This window comes from Epinephelus lanceolatus, chromosome 11 (assembly GCF_041903045.1).
Source record: "Epinephelus lanceolatus isolate andai-2023 chromosome 11, ASM4190304v1, whole genome shotgun sequence".
Classification (NCBI taxonomy): domain Eukaryota; kingdom Metazoa; phylum Chordata; class Actinopteri; order Perciformes; family Serranidae; genus Epinephelus; species Epinephelus lanceolatus.
The window spans coordinates 24,581,948-24,594,776 of record NC_135744.1 but is presented as its reverse complement, the minus strand read 5'-3'; positions in this window follow the sequence as shown (position 1 = coordinate 24,594,776).

Sequence of the window (12,829 nt, the reverse complement as noted above, 5' to 3'; positions counted from 1 at the left end):
TGTAGGTTTCAGTTGTCGGGGGAGTCAGCCTGCAAGAAAAGGCAGATAGCAGAGCGACTAAAGAGTCACAGTTGAGTTTGTTCATGAATGTTGAAGAAATGGGGCCCAACAGAAAGAAGGGGCATCACGTTTACTTCTTTTGGGAGGCTGTATCAAAACTGCTACGAAGACAAAAACAGTGTCACTGACGGTAAAGACATGTTACAGAATACCATAAAGCAGCTGCAGCTGATGTCACTTCCTGTGATAATAAGCATAGTGTAGATCACAGAAACAGTGGAAAGATTTTCTGAATGGAAATTACATGAGCTCTTTATACAAAGGAACAAATAAAAACACTGAGCTAGGCTTCCTGTCCTTATAAATAACCTTCAACTCTACTTCACCACAAACACAAAAAGAAAAAAAGAAGTGTGCCCTTGTAATTTGCAGATGAATGGAACATATTAAAATCATGCAGAGTACTACTTATGCAAAGCACCTTAAAGGGGCGCTCCACTATTTTTCTTTATAATGTCTGAGAAAGTAACCCTGATGATGTCATAACTTTACCCAGTACTGATGGGTTGTTTTGACCCACTGTAAGTGTTTTTTTCCATACTTCTGTTGGGTTATTTATCCATTCTTAGACAATACAAGCTCAACTTTTTAAACCTTCACAAATGTATCTTGCACAAAACAGTGCATCATACCTGCATACAGTGGTTTGTATAACATTTTTACAAAAATGCATATAAAATGGTTCATATGATATCTAACGAATTAGCAGCACATGAATGATGTTACGTATTTAACATTAAGTTATGTAGGTTAGGTTTAGGCAAGTAAAGTTAGGTACGCTAGGTTTAGGGAAAAAAAACATGGTCGGGTGTTGTCACATAACGTATTTTATGTAAAGCTATGTAGGTTAGGTTTAAGCAAGTAAAGTTACGTAGGTTAGGTTTTGGAAAAGAAACATAGTTGGGTGTTGTCACATTACGTTCTTAACGTACAGTTACGTAGGTTAGGTTAACCAAAGTAAAGTTATGTATGTTAGGTTTAGGAAAAGACACATGGTTAAGTGTAGTCACGTTACGTTCTTAATGTAAAGTTATGTAGGTTAGCTTTAGGCAAGTAAAGTTACGTATGCTAAGTTTGGGAAAAGAAACATGGTTGGGCGTTGTCACGTTACGTATTTTATGTAAAGCTATGTAAATTAGGTTTAAGTAAAGTTTCATAGGTTAGGATAAAGTAAAGTTTTGTAGGTTAGGTTTAGGTAAAGAAACATGGTTTTGCATCATCACATTACATATTTAACATAAACCTACCTAGGCTGGGTTTAGGAAAAGAAACATGGTTAAGCATCATCACATAACTTGTTTTAAACTTTTTTTTTTTTTCTTAACAACATACATACACAATACCAGTGGATGAGGGTTCTTCCAGTGGAGAAGGATTAACCTCTGTGCTAATAATGTGACAAAGTTTGTTATTTTGAGTTTAGATCAGAAAAAGATTATTTTCCTCTCCTGCCATGCCAAATGTCACGTTACATATTTAACGTAAAGCTACGTAGGTTAGGTTTGAGCAAATAAAGTTATGTAGATTAGGTTGGGTACTGTCATGTTACCTTCTTAACACAGAGTTACATACAGTAGAGTAGGTTTAGGAATATAAACATCATGACAATGTCCCCTAAAATAATTCACTTGGTTTCACACAGGACAAAAATACTGATCTCCTGGGGTAAAGTCCTGTGTTTGTTTGACCCATCCACTACCTCAACCTGCCTCCTTATGTGGACTTTCGCTCTTAAAGGCCCAGTGTGTAAAATGGGTTGGAAACAGTGACATCAGCGGTCAAATTCTAGATTGCAGGGCTCACTCGCTCACCCCTCCCGTCGGGTAAATGACGGTGGCCTTGTAGGGACAAAAAGCCTTGCGCACGACTTTTTCAGGAGTAGGTCTATCTAGCGACGAGGTGAATGTTTATTTAGAAATCTAAACCATGTTACGATATTGTAATGAATCCCTCACGAGCAGGAGACCAGAGGAGCGTTCGGGAAAAAGGCCCGTTTATTTGAGCACTCCAAAAACTCCAGTAACACTCCACTCCATCCCAAACTCTGACTCTTCTAGCGTAACAGACACACTTCATAACTTTACACACATACTCGTTTGCCATACTGAGTGGGGACCCCCCTCCCCTCTCTGCTCCGCCAATCTCCAGCCCGCACACTGACTGACAGCGTAGCCGGTAACAGAGCTCAGCTGTTTATTTAGCCTAGCAATATCTCCGGACTATAGTAGCTGCAATGAACGCGATTTTGAAGAGTTTCTTGTAGCGGACACAGACCCAGAGCCATACCTGTTTGAGCCGGAGCATACAGATGAGGAACTCCATGTGTTTGATGTTGAGCGGATGAGAAGAGAGGCTGAATGCACAGAATGGGATTCGGTGCTACTGCTACCATCATTGGGGAGATATCACCAGGAGGAAAAGTGCCGCAGAGAGTGCATCACAGGAGTGAAGCTGCGCCTTCTTTTCCTCGCAGATGACGGTTTGGGTTCATTCTCTCCTGTTGCATGGTAAGTGTGGTCCATTCGCAAACTTTATAACTAAAAAAACTTTTCACTACTCTCTATCAACGATCTACTAACACTGTCTGCTGTTTCTTCCTCCTTCTTCCTTCCTTCCGCTGTCTTCGTTGGTTTATTTATACACGTGAAGCGCGTTCTCTGGCTGGCTGGATTGTCCACTTGGTCTGCCGTACATACATGGCGGCGCAAGATGGCGACCTCTCTAAAGCAAGGCCCTTGATATAGATTTATATATACAGTACAGGCCAAAAGTTTGGACACACCTTCTCATTCAATGCGTTTTCTTTATTTTCATGACTATTTACATTGTAGATTCTCACTGAAGGCATCAAAACTATGAATGAACACATGTGGAGTTATGTACTTAACAAAAAAAGGTGAAATAACTGAAAACATGTTTTATATTCTAGTTTCTTCAAAATAGCCACCCTTTGCTCTGATTACTGCTTTGCACACTCTTGGCATTCTCTCCATGAGCTTCAAGAGGTAGTCACCTGAAATGGTTTCCACTTCACAGGTGTGCCTTATCAGGGTTAATTAGTGGAATTTCTTGCTTTATCAATGGGGTTGGGACCATCAGTTGTGTTGTGCAGAAGTCAGGTTAATACACAGCCGACAGCCCTATTGGACAACTGTTAAAATTCATATTATGGCAAGAACCAATCAGCTAACTAAAGAAAAATGAGTGGCCATCATTACTTTAAGAAATGAAGGTCAGTCAGTCCGGAAAATTGCAAAAACTTTAAATGTGTCCCCAAGTGGAGTCGCAAAAACCATCAAGCGCTACAACGAAACTGGCACACATGAGGACCGACCCAGGAAAGGAAGACCAAGAGTCACCTCTGCTTCTGAGGATAAGTTCATCCGAGTCACCAGCCTCAGAAATCGCAAGTTAACAGCAGCTCAGATCAGAGACCAGATGAATGCCACACAGAGTTCTAGCAGCAGACCCATCTCTAGAACAACTGTTAAGAGGAGACTGCGCCAATCAGGCCTTCATGGTCAAATAGCTGCTAGGAAACCACTGCTAAGGAGAGGCAACAAGCAGAAGAGATTTGTTTGGGCCAAGAAACACAAGGAATGGACATTAGACCAGTGGAAATCTGTGCTTTGGTCTGATGAGTCCAAATTTGAGATCTTTGGTTCCAACCGCCGTGTCTTTGTGAGACGCAGAAAAGGTGAACGGATGGATTCCACATGCCTGGTTCCCACTGTGAAGCATGGAGGAGGAGGTGTGATGGTGTGGGGGTGTTTTGCTGGTGACAGTGTTGGGGATTTATTCAAAATTGAAGGCACGCTGAACCAGCATGGCTACCACAGCATCCTGCAGCGACATGCCATCCCATCCGGTTTGCGTTTGGTTGGACGATCATTTATTTTTCAACAGGACAATGACCCCAAACACACCTCCAGGCTGTGTAAGGGCTATTTGACCAAGAAGGAGAGTGATGGAGTGCTGCGGCAGATGACCTGGCCTCCACAGTCACTGGACCTGAACCCAATCGAGATGGTTTGGGGTGAGAAGGACCGCAGAGTGAAGGCAAAGGGGCCAACAAGTGCTAAACACCTCTGGGAACTCCTTCAAGACTGTTGGAAAACCATTTCAGGTGACTACCTCTTGAAGCTCATGGAGAGAATGCCAAGAGTGTGCAAAGCAGTAATCAGAGCAAAGGGTGGCTATTTTGAAGAAACTAGAATATAAAACATGTTTTCAGTTATTTCACCTTTTTTTGTTAAGTACATAACTCCACATGTGTTCATTCATAGTTTTGATGCCTTCAGTGAGAATCTACAATGTAAATAGTCATGAAAATAAAGAAAACGCATTGAATGAGAAGGTGTGTCCTGTATATATATATATATATATATATATATATATATAAAGCATAATTATAAGGCTACGAAAACCAAACGAATTTTATTTTATAGCGATCATACACTTGTATAAACATATTAATGGGTAGAATATTCAGATTCAGATTCAGAGTGACAATAAACCATGCCAAATATTACACACTGGCCCTTTAACACTACTTCCTTTTATACTCCCATCAGCACATTGGTCATGTGATTACAGCCTATCCAATTCAATGGATTATACACAAATTCCTTGCTCATGATTATGTGGGTTATACATTAATGTGGGGCTTTACTTTTCATTGGTGTACTTAAGAACAGTGCATGAGAACAAACTGAACAATGTGCATGTACATTCAAAATTGCAAAGGATAAACAGTAAATATTGAACAAAAACCAAGGAGGTCTTGCTGTATGTAAAAAATGCAGACAACCAAGGAAAAAATGCTGAGGCACTCCGTCTTCAGGTAAAAATATATAAAGTAACTTTATTTGAGCAAAGGAAACAAAACAGACCTACGCGTATCGACCAAAGTCTTCTTCAGGGACTGACGGTCTAACAATAAATATTAACAGTTAGTAAGAGAAAATGACACGCAAGTATAAAAAGAGGAAGAGATGATTATAACGTCACAGCTCTATAGTATTTTTTGTTTTGGTAAATAACCCAACAAGCACTAATACATTCCTTTAGTGCGATATCAACTCAGTTATTTAAATCAGTGTCTTTTAAGTGCCTTAACTTTATAAGTGTTATACTACAGTACCCCTTCACCAGAAAAAAATTGTCATCATCTTAACATCTTTTCCCTCTCAAAAGCACAACTAAAGATACTGTAGCTTCCTTATGTAGGATCATTTTATAGAAGCAGCTGTTTAAAATGTACACAGCCCTGATTCTGTCAAGCCAATAGCCAAGTTCCCAGAGCTGTTTGCACCCATATGACCAACCTGATTTCCGCTGTTTCCTGTTCAAGAATCAGGTGATGAGACTTGATCAGCTGCTGACAGGTTAATGTCATCATGAATTAATCTTGATCCTGGCCTCCCTCTGAGACACACAGAGATGCATTGCAGGTCTGACGCTGGGTGTGCATGTGCATATTGTGTTTTATATTAGCAAAGCTCCAATGGCCTAGACCACCTAATTTCCTGGCTTTGTGCCTGGGCCACACAGATAAATTAGCCCAGCCCTGACTCGCTGTGTGGCTCCTCCAGGCCACACAAACAGGGCAGGAATAATCTCCATCATCTCTGAGCATTAAACAAGCCTTCATCTTCCACTGTGCAGATGTTAATAGAGGTTCTGCTGCTTTTTCTATGAGTCAATTAGGAGCATCAACCAGGAGTGGGAGCACAGAAGGACACCTTTAAACCACATCTGTGTCATGAGGTAATGACTGTGTTGTACGCAGTGTGCTGGAGAGTAATCTGTACATTCAGAGTCACAAAGACAAATGTTTGTTATGTGTTAAATAAATCATTAGTGATAAATTACAGCCACAGGTTACTCACAGACCAACAGTCAATCAGTGCAATAGTAGTATTAACGTTCAATTAAATCAGCAATTGTATAAACACACAGCTGTCAATTGACATAATACATGATGGCACACAAACAACAGATTTAATGTGTTTATAAATATTAATGCTTATTATGTTATGAATGATTATGTTTAGCCTGCTGGTGTTTGTTACATAAATACAATTATGGAAGAAAACAGAGTGAATGAAGGGCAGCAAAAACACAGAATATTCTAAATGCAATAAGATAAGACTGACACCATGGGCATGTCCCTGCACTGCTATAAAGCTACAGCCAGGAGACCCTTAACTTATAGCGTATAGTAGCTACAGAGGTAACAAGCCATCGCTGGGTATCATTACTCAGTATCTTCAAAGCATCCAATGAAATAACCCAGTGCTAAGTTTAAACTTTCCCATCCAAATGATACCTGCGTTTGATCCTTTTTGCACTAGGGTTCTGATTGCAGACCGTCCCGACTCCAATAGATCAGCAAACTTGTCCTGTTGGACTGAAAGCCCATCTTTCCAACAGCTTGTTATCTAAAAACAAATGCCCATTGAAAAAAAGAAAAAGAAAAAAGTTTGCATTGTACATTTCCGTAGATAAACCATGGATATGTTACATAACCATTACCACAATGCTGTGGTAAATGTGTGGTAAGATTTAGGCAAAAAAAAAAAAACCTTGCCTATGGTTGGGAAAAGATTGGTGGTTAAAACGCTGCTAAGAAATGCAGTTGGGTTGGTAAAAACACATGTAATTGGTCTCTCAAACACCGCTGGCAAACTGAATCTAAGTGCAGAGAGTGTGTCTTTTCAGAGAAACGTGACTTTGTTTGTAGGTGGTTTTCAGTGGTTGTCAAAGAAATAGGCATTTGGTCCAATGGGACATTTTTTGGACGAATTGGGCTTCAAAATTTGGGGTTGTCAGAAAAATGTCAGGGTAGTTACTAGTCAGTTCTGCCCAGTTAGCACAAGCTAACAAAGCAGCAGTTGCTGACATTCAACACCGACCCCTTAACTGTCCCAACAAACTCAAACCAACAAAGAAACAAGTTAACTCTGTCAAACAAAATACTTTTAGTTAACGTTAGCCATGTGATGCTAACAGTGAGCCCTGTCATTGTATGTGTACGCGATCTCTCACAACTCCTAGCTAACACTAGCTAGCTAATACTCCCGCAGCAGCAGCTAGCTTACAGCTAGAGTTGCCACCCGTCCCGTTTTTCCCAGAATTGTTCTCTTTTTTCATCAGCTGTCCCGGGAAAAAAAAATCTCTCCCGGGACACAATTTGTCCCGTTTTTTGGGGAAAATGCAGCAGCAGCAGGCCGAGGAGTCCATCCAGAACGACGCATAGTGCGTCCAAATTCACACCTGTTCTTCTCTATGGTTTTTCTCCGCGACCATGCGTCATAGCGAGAAACCACGCATATCACGTGAAACGGCGGAATCGTAGCTTTCCGAATGTTTTCACAGCGAAAAAAATTGATAAAATTACAATAAAATGATGTATAACAGAGCTTTCATACAGCTTTGCACACACATTACTCTTGGATGGATTACTCGCGAATGCAACATCACACAGAAATGCCACGCATATCACATGAAAGCGCAGGAGCAGAGCTTTCCAATGATACCACACACATTATTGTGCTGTCATCCCATCATGCTATAAATCCAGATTAATCGTCTACAAAATAAAAACCTGACGAATTTCTTTACAATCTATTATACAGATCTTGTTATCAGTCACTTCATATAGTGAGGAATATCGTATCTTACCGCGTCTTAGGCTTGTGTGTGTTTCTCCCTGTCTATCCACATTTGTAGTCCAGCTTTCAAGATGCAAATATCTCCATATTGTCCAGTTGACACGCCATCAAACTTTTTATGACAAGACCAGAGAACTTCACCTTTGCACACCCAGACAACTGCAGCCTAATTATGCATGCATGACAGGGCCGTAGTCACCATATACAGTGAGGGGGACACGTGCCCTGCAATCAAACACTGCAATCAAAGTGGCAAAATATTATCTTGGAGGACATCATTGCACTTGGGTGACTATTTTTCTATGATCTTAGATGTAAATATTGCATGTTTCTTTCAGATAAAACACATTTTTGACTTGTGAATGAGTCAATGGAATTTCTTGCAATAATGAAAAAATACTGTCAATCATGTCCGCCTGGCACAAACCACATGTTTTGGACAACTGTGAAGTGACAGAGTGTCCCAGCATCATGGTTCTTATATTGCCAGATTCCAGAGAGTCTCCCCTCTTCATATATGGCAGAATATGTCAACTTCCAACTTGCTATGCTGAGATACATGTAAAAATGTAAGAATTTAGTAACAAAGATTTGTTTTTTTCATTGATATAAAAATTAATATAAAATACAGGCACATAGAAGGACATGAAATGATGGCAAATCTGGTCTCCTATGTCCGAATTTCATGTTCATTGGTCAGTCTGAACTGGTAATAATGGCCGAGCCCTCCGCCTCAAACATTTGGTCGAGTGTCCCTTTTTTTCACAAATCCAAGGTGGCAACTTACAGCCCATACAGTCCATGGTGTGGTGAAGTTGAATGCGGTATATTGGCGGTTCTGTGTGCCGGGATACCACCAAAACATTCAAACATTCAACATTCGCTACTCTATTCACATCATGAATATAAAATTGGGTACTCTTGGTATTTTTTCAAATGATACGCGGCCCTAGAAACAGCTAGCCTACTGTCCAAAAGTTTTTTAAAAATCCGCCTGTAAAGCTCAATAATTAACACCCTATATGTTGTTTGTTTATAATGTAAAAATAAAAAGTTGTGGTTTTACAAGCAGTTGCTGGAAAGCACATTTGTTCACCTTTGGACAGAGCCAAGCTAGCTGCTAAGCTAAGCTAAGCTAAGCTAATTGTCTCCTGGCTCTAGTTGGGCAAATTCACAACTTTTCATTGACATTTTATGCAAAGTCCTTGAGTCTTTGAACAGAAAATCACACACATTGCTCTCGCTCAGCTTCACAATTTATTAGTAACACTAACGTTTTGGTTCTACTGGACCTTTGTCAAGTGCTCAACACCATTATTTACAATACTGAGCTGAAATAGAAACTGCTCCACCAATTTTACAGGAGTGCACAGTGTGTGGGGGGAATTAATCAGCTGTGGGTGTGTTTCTCAATAATTGACAACAACCTGTGCACCATATACCCCACAAACAAAAGAACAAGGGGACAAGAAATACAGAGGCAAACGCCTCTGAAAGTCACCTTGCATTCTGCTGAACATGCAGTGACTTTCTGCAAAGAAAAAAGGGTATTCCCCAAAACATCACACAATTTGTATAACTCCCCCACACTTGAAATTTTGTGTAAGTCCAGAGGTGGTTCACATGTATGTTAAAGAGCATGTTTTATAACCACCGAGGCTGACAAGATGTGCCCCTGTCAACAAATAAATGACAGCGGGCGTCTGTTTAACCCCACACAGCCCACCACCTAGTTTCTACTAATACACTTAATTGACCAGTCAGGCAGGAGAGGTGACCCGACGGCTCTGGAGACAACAACCACTTAAGGGTTATAGGCTTTGTGATCTGCCTCCCTGCTGCTGAATGACTCTCATTGTGTGATTAATTGTGTGTGATGCAAGATGTGTGTATGTTAAACTGGCTTTTAAGAGGAAGAGGAGGGCAAGTACATTTTTAGATTATATAAATGACGTAAATGCATGTTTCCTTATGGAAGCAAGGCCTTTAATATGTGTCAGTACTGATCTAGAAATGATCTTTCATTGACAGAAAAAGTGTTTAATTGATTTTGATCTTTTCAATTAATATTTCTAGTAAATTAATGACAAAGCTGGAGACTGAAACTGTCTCATAAGGCTCCCATTGTAGCTGACTGGTGGCCTCATTTCATACAGGAAATGAATCTTTTATCACTGACGTCAAGTTTGTCACGTTTGACAGAAACCAAAGTGTGAAGAGGTGTTGAGACACTTTAATGACCTTCTTTCTGTCCTATTCCATTTGTTAATGCTTGAACATTTCCTGTTCTCAACAAAACCAGGAGTGTTTTTTTTTAGAGAAAAGGCTTCAAGTGCCAACAGGAAACAGATCACATGGAAGATGACTAATTACAATTTGTTCATATTTGCTACAAAAGCAAAAAATGTGTGAGTTTCCTGGAAGTAATTCTGCAGTTGTGGGTTTTGAACTTAGCCAGCAGCTATGTTTCACAGATATTCTGTGAAAAATCTGGAACTGATAAAGCACCCATATTATAATCTGCTGATGTATTTAAAAAGGTGACAGATGTATCTGCTCATATACTCCTAAGACTATTTTCTTCATGGGGACTGTGTAATCTCCTCAAACTGGGTTTAATAGTAGTGATCATTTTAGTGATTTACTCACAAGGAGTCAGCTATTTCACCATTTTGCACAACAGTTTCTTTTTTAAATACACAATATAAAACAACCTCCAAGAAGCTCTATATCTATTTGATATTAATATCCTGTTTTCCTCTCAGTATGTTCAGCCCATTCACAAAAGAAAATGTTGGCACTGTTTGTTTCTGCAAACCAGGACTACATTACATTTGCACATTTCATACATATCATATAAACTTTTTAAAACCGATGTATATGAGCTGACTTTGTCATTGGGATGTGGAGAGGGTGGATGACGTGTCACATGATGCCTGCCAAGCTGCAGACTACAGTTAAAGACCAACAAACAACAAAACTGGTTGTGTTTTAGGCCATGTTTACACAAAATCTCATTTATGTTTTAAAAAAAGTTTGGTAATCAGATGATAATGTTTGATAACAATCGCCGTGCGCACGGATCCGCAAAAATGACCAGAAAACACTGTAGTATACGTGCCAGGCCAGTAGTTGGCAGTGTGACTTTGTAATGAAACACGCGCCTGCACACATGGGCTTCCTTCTACCCGTTTTCAAAACATTGCGTTTTCAGGCACCCACAACGCCACTGTTGTGTACGATCAGCCAAAATGCAACTTAACTTTACCATTATCGGTTGAAATCGTTTGTTGTCGTGTTTTTTCCTGAGACGTCACTGCATTTCCTGCCTGGATAGTGACATAAAAAGCAATTATTTTGTACAGAGACATTGCTGCTTTGCTAGCAGGGATTCTGCCCCTAAAACTGGGTATTTGAGTAAGAGTCTAAACCCAACCACACGTTAACCGCAGCGTTGTTGAAACATAAAGTTTCAACAAATCCACTACTTAATTAGGTACAATGTACGATGCCAACATCTTTTCTGGTGACTGGAGTGCTCACAGAAGTGGTAAATGAACTGAATTGAGAGACAAGGGTTTAAATAAAGGCCACAGCAGTCAGTGTGGGTTAACTGCCATAACTGGCTATTTATAAAGAACATATACTAAACCTCTCAAAGAAAGAAGGAAGAGAGGACTGTCACCACTGAGCACTGGAATACACGACCACTGAGAAAAATACCACAAACCACACTGTAAATAAAAACACTACAGTAATAAAATGCACCTCAACAAACTAGTCACTGTCAAAAGTCAGTGAACCTCCAGCACTTAGACCACACCCGCGACTACAGAGGCTACCAAGAGCTAAGTGTTAGGTCTGAAAGAGCAGATAGCAGTGTTGGACCCAGTTGCAGACAACAGATGAGCAGCAACAGGACAGATTTAAAGGTTTATTACATAAATACTTACAGATCCAAGATCAGGCAGGTGAAAGCAGGCAGGCACAGAAAACTGGCAACAGAGCTCCAAACCAAAAATGAAGACGGACTGGGCAGGTGCGAGCAGGGAGACAGTTATTGGGGAAGTGAGAACAGGTAGGTAGACTACAGGACTAATGAGGGACAGGTGAAAGTAATCAGGGCGGGGCAGACAATCAAGACTGGCGGGAAAACACAAGGGCAGGGAGTGAAGTCATCTGGGAGGCCGTTTACATGTTGCCGGCTATTTCCATAAACGGACATTTCACCGTCTCCGTTTTCAAAAAGATCTTCGTTTACACTTACCCGTGTATATATACACAAGAGCATGCCAAACATGTAGGTGGCAGTGTAACGAGAAGCTCAAGCCTTCCATGTATCCATTGTCACCATAGCAACATAGATCGCACTTTTGACACAGGTGCAAGTTCCGGCGCATACTGTGACGTCGGCTGCCTATAACTCCGTTTATCTCTGTTTATCTCAGTTTACATGCAAACGCACAACCGGAGTTTTCCAAAATCTCCACTCTGGCCGGAGTTTTTAGAAAGACTCGTTTTCAGAGGAGAAATCTCCGTTTGCGTGTAAACGAAGGGCACAAACGAAGGAAGATGTCTCCGTTTATCAAAATCACCGTGTACGTGTAAACGGCCTCTGGAACGAGAACAGAAAGCATGACTGAAGAATGGAGTTAAAGGAAAAATATGACCTCAAGACGCAATACAACAAATATTGTGTGAAACAACGTTATAACTTTCCAAAACTGTTAATCCAACAGTCACAACCACATCCTGATCGGTCATGTGCGGAGCTGATAAAGTATGAGGGATATGAACTTTTTCTTCACACAACTACTTCTGACACTATTTTGTGTACAAAGTGCAACACACAAAGACACCTATTCTTTTAAGCATACAGAGGCCTTGTGCTAAATCACACTCCATTTATGCCTCTGTCTCTCCAGTCTGCCCTAAAGATAAGTCAGCAGAGGGCACATTGGGCCACATCTTTTGGTCTTGCCCCAAGCTAGACAAGTTCTGGTCAGATATTTTTAAATACTTGTCAGTAGTATTTAACTATGATATTACACCCAACCCACGCACTGCCCTCTGGGTGGCACCCAGCATCTATT